We start from the raw sequence: 20,823 nt of genomic DNA, 5'->3' as shown, positions 1-20,823 counted from the left end.
GACAAACACCGAACTGCTGGGAAATCAAGGAGGTTCAAGGGCTTTTGGTGACTGATAATGTCTATGATGTCCAAATTCCTGGAAGTAAGAAAGAGCAATGAAAGAAAAGAAAATCTGAAATGGGGATCTTTTAAGAGGGATGCTGGAGAAAAGTCTGTGTTGGTAGGAAAGGAAAAATGTTAGAAAGAGTAGATTTTATTTTCTCCAGTTTGGGGAGCCCATGAAAGATTTTAAACTAGGGAAGGATAAGAAATAGAGTTTCGAGACCAGCATAATCAGTCCTTTTAGCTCAAGGAAGTTAATTAGGAAATGTAAGAAAATCGCCTCTGTAATTTTCTTAGCCTGTACATAGTAGATGTTTGAAATATTGTTGAAATGTGGCATTGTGTATCCTCTCTCTTTGAAAAGATAAATGAGTTTTCACAGTCCACTGCCTCTGCTTGGAGGAATCTTTTGAATAAGTATTTGCCAGGATAGTCCTAGTCCAGGAAACTCACCAAAGGCTTCCCACCCCAGTAGCTATGTGTAGAAAAGGGAAGTGCAGAGAGGGAAGAGGGAGGAGAAAGAATGATCGGCTCCTCCTTTGTTGATGTGGTGTCCAGAGAATGTCTCTATTCCCTACTACCACCTTTCTCAAATTAACATCTTACTTCATTTTTATGAAATCATTTTATATAAAATATTTTATTTTTAACATTATTTCTATGTGATATGACTCCTTTTGAATAATTTTCTTTGTGCAGCCTGCAGTTTTTTTTTTTTTAGCAGTTATAGAGTATTTCTTTTTTATCCTAATTCCCTTTCCCTCCATCCCTCTTCCCCTCTTTCCCACCCTCTCATGCCACACCACCACCCTCCCTCCCACCCACCCCCACTCATGTAGGGAGATGCCTTCCAGGAGGGGTCATCTAAATCTGTCAAGTCATTTGGAGTAGGAACTAGGCCTTCTCTCCTGACTCTAGGTTAAGGGAGTATTCCTCCATGGGGGATGTGCTCCCATAGTCTTTTCGCACACCATGAATACATCCTGGTTCTACTGTCCGAAGTCCCTTAGACTGCCCAGGCCTTCTAGCTGAGACCCATGTTCAGGGGGTCTGAGTCAGTCCCATGCTGGCTTCCCAGCTATCAGTCTGGGGGCCCATTGGTTCCTCCTTGTTCAGGTAAGCTGTCTCTATGTGTTTCTGCCGCCTGGTCTTGTCCTCCCTCTCTGCATCTGGATTCCAGTTTGGCTCAGTATTTAGTTGTGGCTATCTACTTCTGTTTCCATCAGCTACTAGATGAGGGCTCTATAATGGTGGATAAGTTAGTCTTCCATCTCACTATCAAGGAAGGGAATTTATGGTAGCCTTTCCACTGTTGCTAGTTGGGGTCAGTCTTGTAGATCTCTGGACATTTCTCTAGAGTCAGTTTTCTCTTCAAACATATAATGGCTCCCTCTTCTATGGTCTCTCTCTCTCTCTCTCTCTCTCTCTCTCTCTCTCTAGATCCCTCTCTCTCTCTTTCTGTCTCTCTCTTTTCTCTCTTCTATTCCTCCTCTGACTCAATCTTCCTATTCCCTTCTGCTTCCCTCTCCTCCCCTTCTCTTTCTCCTATCTTCCTCTCTACTCACTCCCCCCATATGCTCTACAGATCTTGTCCCTTTCCCCTTCTGTGAGGGACCTTATGTGAATCTCTTAGACTCCTCCTTGTATCCTAGTTTCTCTGGTGGTGTGAATTATAGGCTGGTGATCCTTTGCTCTATGTCTAAAATCCATATATGAGTGAGTACATACCATGTTTCTCTTTTTGTGACTGGGTTACCTCATTCAGGATGGTTAAGTTCCATCCATTTGCCTGTGAATTTCAAGAGTATTTATATATTATTAAAAGGAAAAATTTTCTTTTCAGCAAAGCGGTGAATAAGGTGAATGAATGAGAAACATAGAGCCTTTGTTCTTGTGTCACAAATTTTAAGGTTAGGATAAGTTGAAATATAGAAAAATATTAAGCTCAGCCAAAGGCCTTTAAAGACCTCATTGAAGGAGAGTCTTTAGGTCCATTTCCTGGCTGGGGATATAATTGTAAAGTTAGAAATAGTTTCCTAACTTATTTTCCTCTGGAGGTTTTTGTTTGTTGTTCATTTGCTTGTTTGTTTTCTGAACTGGGCTTTCTAGTGCTAAAAGCAGGACAAAAATATTGTAAAACTACAATTGACTACTTAAGATATATGAGGGAAACGGAAGGGAACTTTTATCGTTTAAAGAAATATAAACTTCTAGTGCAAAAGAATGCCATCCCAACACTAATCTTGGAGGAATCTTTGTAATCAGAAGAATGAAGATTGACTGGCACAAATACAACCCTAAATTTTAAAATAAGAGAGGAAAGTTGAATTCTGAACATTATAGATACTGACAGGCCAGCATTTCTCTTGGGTGGAAATAGATAGCAGGTGAGTACAAGGACCAAAATTCTCTCCACAGAGGCTAGAGAAACCACAAATCTTAACCTCCACTGTCTTTTTGGAGAAATACCATAGCTGCATAGAAAGCAAGGCTATATGTGTAAGCATGTTTGTAGGAATGTAGAAACTATTCAGTAGCCCTGGGCTACCAGTGTTCTATATCAGTGACTGTACTTTCAAATTCACATACCTTTTTAGGTATTCAAAAGCAACTCAATACCTTTCTAAGCACTGTCCTAATGAAAGACCCGCAGAGCACGGACCTTCATGCTGCCACTCAGAAAAGGGCTCACCCCCCACACCCTGCCCAAATCACTCATGAGAAGCGGTCTTGAAGTAAAAGCATGAGGCCTTTTATATTCCAAGTGCACTGGGGTCCACAGTCATGCGCCACTCAGGGGCAGAGGGCTAAGGACCACGAGGGCAGAAGTAAAATAGCTTTTCTAGGATTACAACAAAGCCTGCGCATCTTAAACCAATCATCTCATAGCATCCAGAGCCCCTGTGGTGCAGACCAATCAATTTAAACCATCCAAGCCCGTGCTTTATAGACCAATCAGTTTCCTATAGCCCCAGAGGTTTACATTCGCCCAGGTTTCTGAGTAGGGCGACAAAGCTCAGGTACTCACAGGTCCTGTGAATACAGCAAAGAAATGTGACCTTTTGCCTATTTACTGGCTGAGGACAGGGTCTGGAAGTTAACTTCTAGCTTCCTGGGGTCATTGGAGAGTTAGGCTGTATTTTTTCATTCTTACACTATGTACAGCAAGAGTGCAGATTTGTCACTGATAGAGAACCATTACCTTGATTTACCTAACTCACACCTCTGGGTGTGTCTGTGAGAATGTTTCCAGAGACAATTAGATGATGATATTGTGACCAAATAGTAAGCCACTGATTGATTATTCCAAATTTAAAAAGATTTTCTAGAAGTAGCCTCAGAATGGTGGCATTATGACTTAGTTGAAAGGAAAGGGCATTAGGGATGTGTCTTTAGAAGATATTTTTGCCTCATCGCTTCCTATTTACTGTTGCATTCTCTTTCCAGGCCACTGTTATAAAAGCCACCCTGTCCTACCCTTCCCACTGTGATGGACTAGATCATCTGAAGCCATGAACAATACAGTTTTTGTTCTTGTTGTTATTGTTTGTTTTTTAATTTTGTCCTTAATGTAGTGTGGTCATGGGACCTCAGAAGCAAAACTTGGTAGTGATAAAGTAAACTTTTATTTTTCTCTCTTACTACCTAACAATGAGGTTCAGGAATCTTTGGAACAAGTTTGAAAGAGAAATTTGAGATTTGGGGATGTGTACTAAAAAGATCTAGAATGATATAAGTTTATTTTGATGGGTGATTTTGGTGAGAACTCTGAACACTGATAGGTATATGGAAAGCAAAAACTGTGCTCCTGAGGTTTCATCATTCAGATTGTGGTGTGGCCATTGCTAGCTGCTCTTAGCCAGGATTATAGTGACCATCAAAGGCAAAGAATGCTAATGTATGAAAAATCTGTTCTTTTCCCTGCAAAGCAGGGGACCCAGGAAAGTGTTCCTGCTGAAGAGATTAGGGATGTTAGAAGGAAGTCAAGTACTTTGCATAAAGACAATAGGAAAGAGTCCTTGAGGGCATTTCTGGAAGTAGCCAGTTCTACCATCACTGGCTCAAAGGTATAGTCACAAAGTAAAGCCACGAGGCCCTAAAGGATTTTCATTTTGCAAGCAGCACCAGTGTGAACCACCTGAAGAAATTGTTACCCCAGATGTGTTTAATTCTGTTCAACCATGTAGGCACTCAGTGGCCAATGTAGCTGTGATCCAAGTTTAACTGGGTGCCATTTGGGCTGGCAGCAGACCTTTGTATAATCCACATGTTGGGGTTTTGGAACTGAAAAAGAGGAAGAGAGAGGGGGGAGGAGGAAGGGAGGGGAGGAGGGAGAGAGGGAGAATATAAGAACTACTGGGTTATGAAATTTTCCACTATATTTTAAAAGAAAGCCTAGGAAGGAAAATTGTGCCATTGCTGGTTGTGGTGGTGTAAGACCCTCAGAATGAGGAGTCTTCCAGGTTCGGTCGATGCCCCAAGAACTCAATGTCCAGTCCAGTTGCTGCAAAACGCAAGAGGCTTTAATGAACAGGAAACGTTTGCGCAAACGGGCTCCTCCAGCACGCAGGCTAGGAAGAAGCCCCCTCCCCTGGGCCCAGGTGTTTTTAAAGGCAAACCCACAAGCTTAGGGAGGGGGTGGGACCCTCTGTCCATTGAGTACGTGACCCTTGGAGGCCGGATGGTCTCACTATTAGGGTCAGCAGACCTTAGGGCTTCAGGTGTGCTAATTAATCTTGTTTGGGCAAACCAGAGTTACAGCTATCTCTTGACCCTATTTACTACCTGTTGACTTACAGGAAAGGAGGGGCAGTGTGAATTCTTCTTATCTCAGGGTCTTGTGAGAGGAAGCTAGCAAATTCCAAGGAACAGATATTGGTTTCTAGGTTAGTCCATCATTAACATTACTTTTTAGGTCTTTTATTGGCACACACTGGTAGGATTTGCTGAAGGAGGCAGAGTCAGTAGGATCATGAATTCGAGGCCAGCCTGGGCTACACATTTTACAGTGGGTATCAAGGGAGGAGAGGAGAGAGAGGGAACTGGGATTGACATGTAAAACAAGATTGTAATATGAAAAAAACTATTGTTGAAAAAAAAAAAAAAAGCATGGCAGATTGGAGTCTGTACAAACAGCCCTGGAAAAAGTGGCAAGAAGATGAATATAAGCATCCCTGCTTTCTCAGGGCAAATGGCAGAAACTACCCCACGGACTTCACACTCAGGAAGTATAAGAAATGGGTTGCACAATCACTTAAAGTACTAAGAAATAAAAAAGAACCTAAAGTAATTGAGTTATTAGTCACTATGAGAAGTAGACTGGGTCAGAAAATACAAGAGGGAAAACTCACACAGGGAAACTATGGTCATTAGAAGGACTCTCCCTCCTCTGTGCCATTCTTTGTTGGGATGTGAAGAAGGGCCAGACAAGTGCTTTGGTATGGCACAGGCTGGACAAGACTCATGGGTAATGATATACACCATTTAATTTTTATTCCTGAATGTTTAATGCACTGATGTCTTAACCAAACAAAACCTTACAGAGTGAGCTGGCCAAGTCTTAAAATTTAGGGATAAGAGAGCAGCTTGAAAACACAGCTTTGATATGCAAACTAACCTATCCCCACACTTCCTCTGTGCAGCCCCTGCAGACCAAGAGGCAATATTTCTCAGACTGAATCTTTTACAGCCACTGCAATCAACAGTGTCACTAAGCCTACACATGGGATTTGACATCCTTTCTCACAACTTGATAAGCTCTGTCCTTCAATTTGGTTCCACCTGGCCTTGGATAGTGTGGTCTAATTTGTTGGCTCTGAGGCCCAGACTACCTTCTAGGAGAAGCTGGGACTTCCAACAGTGAAATTGACACAGAGAAACTGCTTTTGCTAAAAGGCTCCTCTCTTGGACCCACAAGGACAGTAGGACAGAAGAAGCCTGGAATCTTTGCCTTCATTCTGTGGCTGTACTTTGGCTAAAGGAATAGAGGTACTGTCCTTAGCGTTTCTTCTTGAGTCACATTGAATTCCATGACAATCAAAACCTCCCTGGAGAGATTATCGTCCAAGATGATACAATTAGCTATGAGAATGAGACTGAACTTTAGCTATTGAAAGATTAACAATTTATATTGGGCCACCTTTCATTCAATAAATACTATAGAGCCAGTGATGGGCAGGGTCAAGCTTGATCAGGACTGATTAATCATATATACCTCAAGAACTTTATCTAAGTATAAACCCTTGTCATGCTTGTCCCAAAGATGGTTTGGAGGTCATTAGACTCTTCTGTCTCATAGCACTGATAATAAAAAGCCAGAGACAGATACTGAGGTTCGAGCTGAAGATAAGAAAAAGAAAGGCAGCCACCCCACTAGAGAGTTCTTACCTCAGCATGACTGCAGAGTGAAAGCTGCATGAGACCTTGAGCTCCTGTCTTACATCTGTCTAGTGCTGGGATTAAAGTTGAACAACACCACTGCCCAGCCTCTATGGCTTACTAGTATGGCTGCTGGAATTAGAGCTGTGCACCACCACTGCCTGTCCTCCATGGCTGTGCCTAGCTTTGCATTCTGATCTTCAGGCAAGCTTTATTAGATCATAAGCAATATATCACCACATTATCCATTTCACAATCTGCTCAGATAAAGTAGAGTCCCTTCTTGATTTTCATGATTTCTTTTGTCTGTATTTTGCTCAATAAGGCATCTCAGCTTTGGTGGGGTGTTGGAGTTCAGGATCTTGCTCTAAAAATACCAGTAGCAATAGCACCTTGTATCAGAAGATGTTCCCTTGGGTGTCTCTCTAAAGGTAGGTAAATGGATTGTTGTAAACAAGACAGTCCCAATCCAAAAGACATTTTCCATTTGTTTTGGATGAATTAAAAGAATGATACAAAGGTAAGCTATATCAGATATAGATATAGCTCAGTCACAGTTAGAAAGCAACATGTTTTTATATGAAAGAATGCACAGTGAACAGGGCTTTGATCTTTCTACCCTGGATAATGACCCAAGAATTGTTTACCCAGGACAAGAGTCAGTGAAATATGTCCTTCACTACAAACAGCTATGGTTCATTCCATGATGTCAGTCACCATTGTCTAGGTTCTTTGTGGACTTTACAAATCTAAGATCAGAGGTAGTGGTGGACTTTCACTTCTCCCAGGAAGGAACTTCCAGGGGGGCAAAATTCCTCGATGAGATGTCCAGCATTTATAGTTTAATAAAAGAATCTATGGATAAAAAGTTCTATAGAATTTTTTGGGGGGCTTTATAATGATTATTTTGGAAAAAATAGCTAATTTTGGCTATTTTCACCAAAAACTCTGTTTCAAATGAAATAATGAAATTTCTCTTTGAGTTAAGGTGAAGGACTAGCTTTCATGTATACTGTGAATTCATGTGGATCACCCTATGCATTGTAGTGAGACTGCATCCTACATTCAATAAGAAACCTTCCAAGCTGAGTCTAGCACACACATGGCCCCAAATTCTGATGTCATCTCATTGTGTGACCCTCATAATTGACAATTCACATACTGGGTATTTTTTCTAGTATATTCACTGCTATTTTTAAGTTCATTTTATTTCATTTTTAACATTGAATGTTATTCAACATTTGTTAACTTCTATTTCTATTGAGGACATGAGCTGCTTAAGAGCAGGAATTTGACTTTTTATCACTCTTGTGTTGTTCATGGTGTGCACTCAACATCAATACAAACAACATCTCAATAGATTTGGCAATTTGATAGTTTAATAATATTTTTTGTCTTGGTATTTAAAGAAATATTCTGAAAATCAAAATTACACAAGATGGGCTATCATATATTTTCTCAAATTTGTTTTGCTGTTGGGTATATTTTCAAGGCTTGCAAATGAATAGTGTTGTTATTATAATTCTCTCAAACTGTTGGTTTTCTCCTTCAATTTGTCTTAAATCCAGTATTTTTCCTCTAACTAAATAATACTAGAATCCATATGACTTATGGGACTGACAAGCTAGGGTGTGTGGGGGGGTGGGGGAGTAATGGAGAGTAAATCTGCCTTCATGATCACTTTCATGCATGCTCAGTACTTGCTGGAAAGTACTTCGAAGACTGCTAGAGGAGAATAGAAGTGTCTTATCTTACTGAACTTTGAACCCTATGATTAAAAGACCAAACTTACAGACAAGTTATGCCTATTAGTGTGCTAGCAGTGTAGCTGTTATGGAGCTTTGGTGGTTGAATGCAAACTGTCTCTTACGAGCATGAATTCATGTCAGAACTCAATCCCCTGCTGATGCCATTGTTTGGAAAGATTGTATAACCTGTAAGGAGGAATCTGTTGTAGGAAATACATCATAGGGGTGGGCTTCCTATACTCTATCTCTGATTTCTGTAATGGGCAACAGCCAGCTTCCTGCTTTTACTGTTTTGTTCTCCTAGCCTGTTGTTATGCTTTTGGTATCATGATGGAGTATAAGTCAAAATAAACTCCTTGAGTCATTGAATTTTATCACAGCAACAGAAAAATAACTAACATGTGGGGTAACTAATTGCATTCTGAATGGATTTTTATACCCATTCTACAGGAGACAAATACTGTGACCTAGTCAAAGCCCACACCTAGCAAGGTCATTGGCTCTCAGGAGAAACATACTACTGTTTTATTGATAAATGGACATGATGTTAAAACAGGCTTACTATGATATAAGTTATATAAGTTATATGAGCATGTTTGTATGGGCCTTTTGATGAATGTTGCCATATACAAACCTGCAATGCCATCGCTATCATCAAGGTCATAGGAATAGTTCAGGAATAGTTCACTGTTCACTCTGGGTGTTTCCTTTCCTCCCCTTGCATTTCTAATCCAGTACAGTCCTTTACTAGGATGCCCAGCCACCTGATGTGAAATTATTTCATCTGTGTAAGGCCCCCTCCTCCTCCCAGTCTACCAACAGATGCCTAGATGGATTTTTGGTTCTACTGTCACCTCTGTCCTCTTCAAAAAACAAAAACAAAACAAAACAAAACAAACAGCAACAACAAACCAATCAGGGTGGTCTTCATCAGGTAATAGTGAAGAGATGCTAATGCTCCCCTCCCCCTTAGAGGTACTGATGGTTTTCACTTAACTTACATCCCAGCTTGTGGTGCCATTTGATGGCTGTGGGGTTTCCTGAGGTAGAGATTGGCTGACAGGAGTGGGTTACAAGTTGAATAAACAGCTGTTTCGAACTTTCTCTACCATGGAATAAGCTGTTCCACTGTGGCTTCCCCAACATGATGAGTTAAAATCCTTCTGAAATTGGGAAGTGGAGTCAGGTCCCCCTCCTTTCCATTGTTCCTGATAGCTGTTCATAGCAGTATGTCATTCGCTTATCACATTTGACATGCCCGTTCAATATCTTTGATTCAGTTTTAAAACTATGCTGTTCTTTTATTGAATTTTGTTAATTTTTTAAAATATTCTGAACAAAAGTCTATTATGAAACATGCGTTTTATACATGAATATCTTCTTTCAGTTTGTGGTTCATCTTTTTTTTTTATTTTGAAAAACAAGCATGCACAGTTTTGGTGCAGTCCATCTTGTCATTTTTCTTTTTCTTTCTTGAGTCATTCTTTTGGTATTGTATTTAAGGTTCCATGCCACAATCCAATGTCACAAAGGTTTTCTCTCATGTTTTCTAACAGAGACTTATGTTTTAAGTCATTTTCTGATTCTTTTCTTTCTACTCTTCCTACATATATGTTGTCTGTATTTTGTGTGTGTGTGTGTGTGTGTGTGTGTATGCACACACACACACACATGTGACATGCCTCAGTGTGGACTTTTTTTTTTTTTTTTTTCATTTTAGAGATAGGTTTTTCTTGAACCTAAAAACTAAGGTAACCGGCAAGTGAGCCCCAGGTTTCTCCGTTGGTCTAGACCCACCGCTGTGCCAGCCCCAAATAACACACAGAGACTCTGTATTTGATATAATGCCGTTGGCCTGTTACTTGTCTCTTATAGGCTAGCTCTATCTTAATAGCCCATTCCTATTAATCTAAGTACTTCCACGTGGTCTTATCTTACTGGCAGTTCTGCTCTCTCCAATCTCTCCATGTTGACTCCTCCTTACCACTCCCTCTTTCCTCCTTGTCTCCTAGTCCCTCCTATCTTCCTTTCCTATTTGCCAACAGTGCTTTATTCATTAACCAATAAGAGAAACATATTTACAGAATGACATGCCAAGCTCAGAGAATTATCTTGGATATAATTTAACAGGCATCTTGTAGCTTTCCTGTTAGAGAGAGGTTTTTCTTGGACCTAGAAATCTAAGGTAACCGGCAAATGAGCCCTAGGCACCTAACTTTCTATAGTGCTGGGATTGCAAGCATGTACTAACCACACATGTCTTTTTGTTTGCACATGGATTCTGGGAATCAAAGACCAGTCCTGCAAGCACTTCATCTAATGAAGTTTACTCATTTCTTGTTTTCGTATTACACTGGCATCACTTGTGAAGAAGACTTTCATCTATTGATATCATTTTGCGTCATTGTCAAAAATTAGTTGACTGCATTTGTTTGGCTCTAGTTCTCAGGACTTTACTTTGTTATCAGAATAGCACTGTCTCAACAAATTTGTGTGGTAAATCTGCAGATCAAGTAGTGTGTCTACAGAATACAGCAAAAATAAGAATAATATGAATAGTAATACTAATAATGAAAAAGAAGGAGAAGAAAAAAAACCCCGCACTTCACAGCTACTTTGTTATTGTGTATAAATTTTAAAATGTGCTTGTACATCTCAGTGAAAGCTCTTGCTGGGGTTTTGATTGTAGTTACTTAACTCTACAGATCAGTTTTGGAAGAACTGACCTTTTAACAACATTGAATCATTTGCCCAGTGAGCACATCTTGAAGCTTGTTTAGGCTTACTTGATTCTCCTCTTGTCTGTGCCTTCCAACATAATGATCGTATGCACATGCTTTCCTTAGATTTTTTTTCCTGTTTTAGGTTTCAGTACTATTATAAAAGGCACTTCTATGTTAGTTTCAATTATTCATTCTTAGTGTAGGAAAATAGAATTTACTTTTTTTTCTTATTGACTTTCTAGCCTATGGACTTTTTGAATTTGTTTCTCTCTTTGAAGGTTGGTTTGAAAAGCCATAGAAATTTTCTAGTTAGACAGTTGTTAGCATGTATATGGAGAGTATTTTATTTTATTTGTAACAATCTATGCAAATTTTCCACCCAGACCCCTCCTTCTTACAATAGCACAGATAGTATGAGAATGAATAGGACTGGTGACAATGGATACCTTTGCCTTTTTCATAATAAGAGAAAACATCAACATCAAGGTCACTATGCTGCTTACTGTGGGTTATCTTACAGATGAACTTTATCACACTAAAAAAGTTTTTTACTTTCTTAATTTGCTGAGAGTGTTACTCATTAACAGATGCCAAATTTCACTCAATGTTTCTCCTCCATTTATTGAGATGATAGCATCATTTTTTCTTTTTAATATATTGAATTAGATTGATTTTCAAGTGTTGAACCATTCCACCAATGGAGTAAATGCCCTTGGCCAAAGTGCATTATGTGTTCATATCTTGCTATATTCAATTTTCTAATATCTTGTGGATGATATTTTCCCCAACATCATGAGGAATGGAACTCTGGATTTCTTTTCTTGCCATGAATTTATTTTAATCTCATGATAATTCTGGCATTGTAAAATGTGTTGGTAAATGCTTTTATTCTTTTCCATTTTCTGTGGAAGCTTGTGTGGAAATAACATTATTCTTTCCTTAATGTTCAGCATAGGTCCCCTGTGAAGCAATCAGGGTCTGCAAATGTCTTTGATTGGAAAGATTTTAGTCATAGTCTGAATTTATTTAATAGATCATAGATATTTAGCTCATTTATTTCTTCTGGGGACTTTTGTCATTTGTGTCTTTTAAGAAATTTGCTGTACCTGATTTACTGTTTTATATAAAGTTACTTATTTTATACCTTCATTGTACTTTAATATCTATAGGAGATCAAGTGAATTCCCTTATTACAAAATTCATTATATTCAAAATATATTTAGTTTCTGTTTATTTTCTTTATTGTTTGATCCAGATAAAGGCAGAACTTGGCTAACTTTAGGTAAAGGGTCATAGTTGACATGTTTTTGTATATGTCATTAGTGGTTACCTCAGATACTCTATATAGAAAACAGCCATGAAAATATAATGAGCAAATGGATATGGCCATGCTCTGATGAAAGTTCCTTTACAAAATACACAGTGGACTGGAAATTGTCAATGGATAGTAGATTCCTGAATACTTGATTATATGATCACCAATACTGTTGCTTTTTTCATGTACTAGCTTTTATTATTTTAATTGGAAAAGTGTAGAATGTATTTTGTTCATATTTTCCTTTTCTTCAAACCCATTCAGATGCTCCTTAATCCTGCTATTTTTATTTTAAATTTATTCAATTATGTCCTTTTTTCCAACTTTATTTCTTGCTGATCTTACCATTTATACTTTTCCTGCTTGAACTAGGTAAAATTTGTTGTCTTTTTTTGAAGGTAAAATTTATATCACAGATTTGGAACTGCCCTCTCTACCACAAACATTGTTTTAAGTGACACTTTAGTTGTATTCCACATATTTCAATGTTTTATTTTCATTCCCATCTAACTCAAAGTATTTTATCTTTATCTCCTTACTTTACCCATGGGTAGTTTAAAGGTATGTGCTTAATGTCCAAACTTTGGGTTCTTTACTAGATATTTTCCAATTATTGAAAACTGTATTTTTTATATTTAAATATATTTAAATGTGTGGTTTAAATTATTTTCAATCTGCAGAGGGTTATTTAATGGTACATCTTTGTAAAGATTAAATGTACCATTGAAAGCAGTATGTATATTTCACTTTGGTTTGTGCTTGAGAATGATGTGTATATTTGATAGTGTTCTAAATGTGAGTTTGGCCAAACTGAATGAAACTTTCACTTAGATCTTCCATACTAAACCATACTAATATTTAGTTTTCTTTATGAGCATATACCTATGGTTTGATTTGGGGCATCAAACTGATTAAATTGTATTTCATTATATCTACTTATTCATAAGTAAGGGAGAGGTTTTTAAGTTTTTCTTTTATTTTGTTTTAAAGATTTGCTTTTTCCCCCTTGTATGTTTGGGTGTTTTGGCTTCTCATATATCTGGCCACCAAAGCCTGGTTCTATAGACTCACAAGTGCTTTTAACCCCTGAGACATCTCTACAACTCCCTGTTTCATGTTTAAAGCTCTATTATTAAACACACACCCACACACACACACATACACACACATACACAATGATTGACTTGCTTTTTGTAAAATGAATAAGTTCTTCTATAGGATGCAATGTAACTTTTTCCTTTCTAATATTTTGTGCTTTGAAATCTACTTATTCTCATGGTGCATAGTTAATTCATTTAATTTTTGTTATTTGTTATTGTCTTTATAACATTTTTCCAATATTTTGTCCAATGTTATGTTTATTTTATTTTTATCTTCTTTTTATTAATATGTTCTATATTTAAAGTATATTTATAAGTGGTGACATATTCCTGGCTTGGCCATTATTTTTGATAATTTCATATATCATTTTTATCCCTTCCAGTTTCTACCATGTATCTCATATTTCCTCTCAAATTCATAGGACTTATTACTGCTACACAACACACACACACACACACACACACACACACACACACACACACACACACACAAGCACGGTACAGATAAACTTTCAGGTATTTTTTCCCTGTAGAAGATGTGATTTTCTCTCTCTCTTATCAGCCATTGAATGTCTTTAGTAATTCATCTAGGGGTGTGAAATTTCTCCCATCCAAGTTGGCATGTCAACTGGTGCTGTCATTATACAGATCTTGTTTAGACAATTATATTGTTGAAATTTTATGGGTGTAGCATCATGTATAAAACCACTATCTAGCAACATGAATCCTGGTCTTCTGGCTTTTAGAATTTTATCTGCTCACCCTTCCGTGATGTTTCCTGAATCTAAGTATACAGGTTCAGCTATACATGTAACAACTGGGACTGGGCATGGTATGGCTATTTATTCTCTACATTTTAACCTGTCATGGATTTCTATAATAGTCTCCATCTGCTGTGAAAACAACCTTCTATAATGATGATTGAGAGATATGCTTATCTATGGCTATAAGGGTAAGTATTGAGAATGCAATTAGAAATACCCAAACACTGAGTCGAACTAGAACCCAGATGCAGATGGAGAGGACAAGACCAGGCGGCAGAAACACATAGAGACAGCTTACCTAAACAAGGAGGAGCTAACCACCCCCAGACTGATAGCTTGGAAGCCAGCATGGGACTGACTCAGGCCCCCCTGAATATGGGTCTCAGCCAGAAGGACTGAGTAGTCTAAGGGACCTCAGACAGTGGAGCCAGGATGGATCCCCCTTGCGAACACATCCCCCATGGAAGGATAACTGCCTTAATCTAGAGACAGGAGAGACGCCCTAGTCCCTACTTCAAATGACCTGTCAGAGCTACATGACCCCAACTGGATGGCATTGCCCTACATATGGAATTGGGATGGAGGGATGGGAGGGGAGGGTGGTTAGGGTGCATATGAGAAGGCAGAGAGGGTAAAAGGGAGGGAGGGAAAAAGTGAGGGAGGGAGGGAGGGAGGGAGAGAGGGAGAGGGAACTGGGATCAACATGTAAAATAATAAATTAAATAAAAAAATAAGAGTGGAGGTTGGTGGAGGTAATGGGAGGATGGGAGGAAGAGGGAACTGGAGATTGGTATGTAAAATGAGATTGTAGTTAACTTAAATAAAATTTTATAAAATGAAAAAAAAAAAAGAAATTATACTGATTTAAGAAAATGGCAATAGTGAGTTTTCCTGTATGGTTTATAACTTGTACAGCTACAGATAGTTAGCTAGGTTTGCCAGGTTTACAATACCAGGCATAGACTCTCTCCTATTGTGCAGATCTTAACTCTACTCACACAGTTATTGCCTATACCCATGTAAAAGTGTCACTCTTGTGGTTAACAGAATATATATTTATATGTGGGTAAAACTATTAATTGCTTTTCTCCTTTGGCAGCTTATATTGCACCTTTTGCTAGTATAGGAGCCAGTTCTCATGGAGAAGATGCTTCTTCAAAGTCCTGCATCTGAAATGTGTGGTATCTTCAGTTCTACTTTCAAGTACTGGGAAGCAATCAAGGGAAGGAGAAATAGTCTATATTATTTGGAGAATTTCTGGGACACTCCTGACCAACAAAGCAGACTTAGATGCTACTTTTTTCAGTAGACAAATGCTTTTAAATCAAGAGATAAGAATACTGATATTTGGGGAAACTAACGATAGATTTGTTTTGAAATCTATTATCTGACTAGTTAAAAATTAATACATGTATCCTTGGACATTTTTTTCTATGTTTGTTTGCTTTGTGATCAACTACTATCAGTATCTCCCTTTTCATAGGCCTGTAAAATGACTATGAAATCCTGAGACATCTTTAACAATGGGATAATATTTAATTGTCCCATGACCTTCAATTTTCATTACATTGTAATTTTCAAAGAGGAGTGAACATGTATTCTATGGATGAGCAATGTATCCTAGTCTGTAAGTTTGGAACAGCTTTCAGTATTTCCCATGTCATGTATTCAAAGCTTAGAATATCTTGATGGGTCTTTAAGTGTGAAGAACTGATCATCACTTCTCCCAGACATCATTTGCTTCTTCCCCACAAAATCAGTGTCCTTAGCAAGTCTGTCTTGCTGTTTGTCTAGACTCATTCTCATGATGACAGCATTTGCATCAGGGCCAGTTGCTTTTCTCTGTAGCTTCACTTACATGATTTATGTTTTATGTACAACATCATCATTACTTGTCTTTGTCTACCTATTCAGCTTTGGTAACCCATACTATTCTGATTGCCCATTCTTTGAATTAGGTACATGACTAAGAAATGAGTAACTACATTTTGCTTTCTGTACAGGATATGAATAGTAGGTTTGCAGTAATGGTGCCTGGGTAGATCCTTTTAAAGTGATTTGTTTGTCACCATCAGGAGTTACAATGCACATGTATTACTATTTATACATTGGTTTATGGATGAAATAGCTGGCAGGGGAATATTTGAAGAATTATTTTAAGCGACTTACAATACTACTAAAATTTTATAGGGCTTAGGGGATCAACTAAATTATTGAGACTAAATTTTGGGGTATGACAAGTAACATCTGTATTGTACTATTAAAAACTTAAAGCTTTTAATTGGGTTGTGAGATGGTAGCCTTCCATATTGCTTTTTAACTCATCATTTCTTTGTTTTGGTTCTTTCCCCCATTCCACAATTTGTTATATGCTTATACTTCTTCCTGTAAGTGTGTTTCTACCAATAGAAATCTACCTATCTTACTTATCCTATAGTTCTCTTACCTTTCCCTTCATGTACTCTGTCACAGATATCAACCTTCTAATTACTTGGTTTTTGCTTGTTCTCCAAGTTAAGCACACAGAACAAAAGATTTGAAGCTGGGAGCTGCATATAAGAGAATATGACATTATTTTTTTTTTCATTCTGGGACTGAGTCACCTCTCTCACAGTATGTTTATTTATTTATTTTCCTTCTCCATGACTTTTCTTACAAATTTAAGTTTTCTTCATAACTGAGTAATATCCCATTGGATATATGTGCCACCATGCTCTTATTTACTCATCTGTTGATGCATTTCCTGTACCTTGAGAAAATCACAGCAATGAATATGAATGTGTAAGCATCTCTATAGTAGGATACAAAGTCCAGTATGCCTATGTGAAGGAGTGGTAGATCAATTCCTGTATTTTTACAAAGCCCCTAGTGTCATTTACAACGTGGCTGTAATAGTTTGCTCTCCCACCAACAGTGCATAAGAGTTCCTGTTAGCCACATGCAAGCCAGAATTCCTTGTCATTTGTATTCCTGATGATCCCATTTTGACTGCAGTAAGACAGAATCCTAAAGCAGTTTTACTCTGCATTTCCCAAAAGCACACTTTAAAGTGTTTCCTAGTCATTTGTATTTTCTGTTCATCCCCATAGTCTATTTTTAATTGGGTTTTTATTTATTTAGTTTTTAGGTTTTTGAATGGGGAATACAGGGAATTAAAGGACTGAGTGGAGGTTGAGGTTGAAGCAGAGGGTAGAGAAGAGGTATTAAACAGGCTAAACTAAACTAAAGACACATAAAAAGACCTCATAAAAATCCATTATTGAGTAAGTGAATTTCAAAATATAATTAAAAAATAATTTCAAATAGAGTTATTCTGCATGGGTGGACAATGCCATTTTCAGAAGACATGGGTTTATTAAAATAAAATTACAGTGTATGACATGGGATATATCCTGTCCAGTAAATGATCAGGGAGGCCCCTGAGGTCTCTCAAACAACACAGGGTATTATCATTGTTCTTAGTTATTCTCCATATCTACATGGTAATACCATATTGCTGAAATCAATAGAGAAATCAATCTCACATAGACCTGGAAACTTCCTCCCTGTTGGCTAGCATCACAGGTCCAGAAGTTGCTATGCAGGCTGCTGAGGGAGAAGAAACATCAATGGTCTTACCCCAGCACTGGCCCCTGCCAAGCTTAGTGTACCCACTGATGAAATAGTGGCATAAACATTATGGGGTAACAAATCACTACCTGAGTGGATTTGATGTATGTCATACAAGAGAGAATTTTATGCCTGATATTGTCATCCTGGTCCAAAGTCTGAGAGGGTAAGAGATCCAAGTATCTAACTTGCTATTATGATTTTAGTACATGCTCATATTGCCTACTTGCTTTCTAAATATTTATCTTCATATTCATAGACCTGTGCAGTTCTTAACCTGAGTTAGAGAAATTTCTTTTTTTATTGAGCTACTGTCAATACATAGATGTATAACTGGTCAACATGCTGACAAGAAGAGACTGAACAGCATCATTATCAATCCCTATCCCCATCAAGACTCACTGCGTAACATGGATGCATAGGATGCTGTCTTCCTAACACAGCAACGGTATAACACTCACGAATGTATAGCACATGTGGCAACTCACAAAAGACCTGTGCAAATTTAAGCTAGCCAAAACTCCACATAGCTGGGGTATATTACCTCCATACTCCACCCCTTACTGAGAATTATTCTTTGAGAATATAGCCACAGGTAGGCTTCTATGTTCCAGTGAATGGTTTCATATATGTGCATGTATGAGGAACACTAATTGGATGTAAGATGTAATAGATCTCTACAAATAACAAGACAGGAAGCTAAGGGAGAGATGTGTTATACATACTGTGGGAGGAGTTGAAACCAGAAAAATGATATGACCATATTCCATTGTATATATGTGTAATATTCTCAAAGAATAAAAAAATGACAAGAAAAACAAACAAGAAATTTGTAATTCCACATGATGTCCATTACTGCTTATTCTCTGTATTTTTCTAATTTCCTACACTGAATTTATAATCCCCATTTTTAATTGATGACAATTTATCCTCAGATAAATAATATATCATATTTTTTAAAATATAGAGACACTGAAACAGAATACTTCTGTACATTTTCAGTATTTCTCATTTGTTTTAGACCTCAGAATATCACTTTTCATTTTTAAAGTTATCTTTTAGAGATGTTAAGGGTAAGATAAGTGCCTTTCCAGGAGGCTGGAGAGATGCTTCAGTGGTGATAAGTTCATCTTTGCAGAAGACCAGAGCTTTATTCTTACTACCCAGGATGGGAGGCCCATAGCTTCCTCTGTCTCCAGCTCTAGAGGATCTTTTGTACTGTATGGGGACATGAACTCACACACACACACATACACAAATCCAAACTCTGAAACATATAATCTTTAAGAAAAAGGAAACTACTTTGTGTGTTTACTTTTGTTTTGAACACTCCAAATCCCATTATATTTAACACAGAATCAAGTTTCTGTCTGAAATTATATTTATTTTCAGTGAAGAGCATTCTATTCTGTAATTTGATAAACTTTATGTCTTTCATCTGTTTTCCTTTTGAAAATCTTTTTACATGTTAAAAATATATTTTAGTTGGTTATAAAAGTAGAAATTATCAGTCCCCTTTTTTTTCAGTATTTTATAGGTACCACTATGGTTTTTTTCCTTGATAGCTTGACTTGTTTCTAACCAAAAACTGTGGCAATTTTTTTGTTTATTTGTGTGGTGCTTCTATATAACTAGTTCCTTTTTACTGTTTTCTCTGTATCTTTGATTTTAAACAGTCTGGATAACATGCTTTAGTGTTTATTAGTCTGACACTTTTTTCTAGCTTGGAGGTTTTCTATATATCCTGGCTTTGGTATTTTTACATCTTTCATTATCTATAGAAAATTATTAGTTTTATTACTTCACATATTTAATCAGTTCTATTTTTTTCTCCTTTTTACTTGTAGAGGATACAATTATATATTATATTTTTACAAGACTTGATGCTTTTATACAGCTCTTAGATGTTTTCATCTGTGTTTTTATTTGGGTGTTTTCTGCTGATTTATCCTCAAGGCTGCTCAAATAATTATCTCTGACATAATTTTCTTAAGTATCCTTATTTTTAGCACTTCTGCTTAATTTGTTTCTATAGTTTCCATTGCTCTGCTGAAATTTCCCATCTGTTCGTGTGTATAAAACAATTTTATACTAAATCCTTTAGCATATTAATCTTTGATGTTTATATACCTGGTTTGGCTCTATTGATTGTTTTGTATCTTGAAATAATGCTTACTCCCTCCCCTGACACTTAGAGTAACTCAAACAGTTTCACTGAAGGACATCTCATATGCAGCAGCAGAGCTGGACATAAACAATATTTCCACCTAGAAATTGCCATGCCTCCTCTCAGGCATTTAAGATATGACATACAAGCACCTTAGGACTAGAGCTCAATTTCCCTTTTCCCATTATTGTGATTAATTTTAGTATGTCCCACACTTCAAATTCCTCTACCAATGCCTTTTTCTTACAGAATAAGTTGGAATACTTGTAGATTTTTTTTCAGTGTTTTCTCTGTATGCTCAGCCATCTGACAAGTACATGCTTGTAGCACAATGAGAATGGGATCCTTTTGCCCTCCTTGCCCTGAACAATGTGTATTTTAGTGTATGAGCACAGCAAGCTATTGCTATCAATTGAAGGTGTCTCTCTTGCTAGAATCCCTTCTTACTGAGTTAAGCACTATACGGGTAAACTTCAGAGACCCTGGGAATTTCCCCCATTTTCTCTATGTCAAGTGTTCTCTGACCTGGAGTTGGAGGATTCTTTTCTGACCCACAGGGATGGGGAATCTCTCTGTTGGTACCGGAATAAGAGTCAGTGCTCAGAACCCTTACTCTGAAGAGGATGCTTTTCCTGATCACATTTCCTCCCACAGTGAATCTGTACATGGTAGAGGAAAGTGTTGTTGCTCTTCTTTTTCTGGATCAGTGAGCTTTTGCTTCATATTTGAAAGATCTGAGTAGGAAGATGAAGCTTTATGCTTTGCTAGGAATGACCATCTACTATTAACCCTTCCTTTCTTTCAGTGTAATTTGGAACTGCTCACTCTGGTCCTCTACCTTGCTCCTATTCTTAATGTGTCTCATGAGGTTTTTTAAGCATAAAAGAACCAGGAAGTGAATGCAAAATTTCATGTCTGTAGCTCCCAGAGGTGTTATTCAGACATGTTAACCCTCACATGGCAATGATCAGTTCA

This window comes from Phodopus roborovskii, unplaced genomic scaffold (assembly GCF_943737965.1).
Source record: "Phodopus roborovskii unplaced genomic scaffold, PHOROB, whole genome shotgun sequence".
Classification (NCBI taxonomy): domain Eukaryota; kingdom Metazoa; phylum Chordata; class Mammalia; order Rodentia; family Cricetidae; genus Phodopus; species Phodopus roborovskii.
The sequence above is the reverse complement of the archived record's forward strand: the minus strand, read 5'-3'. Positions refer to the sequence as shown.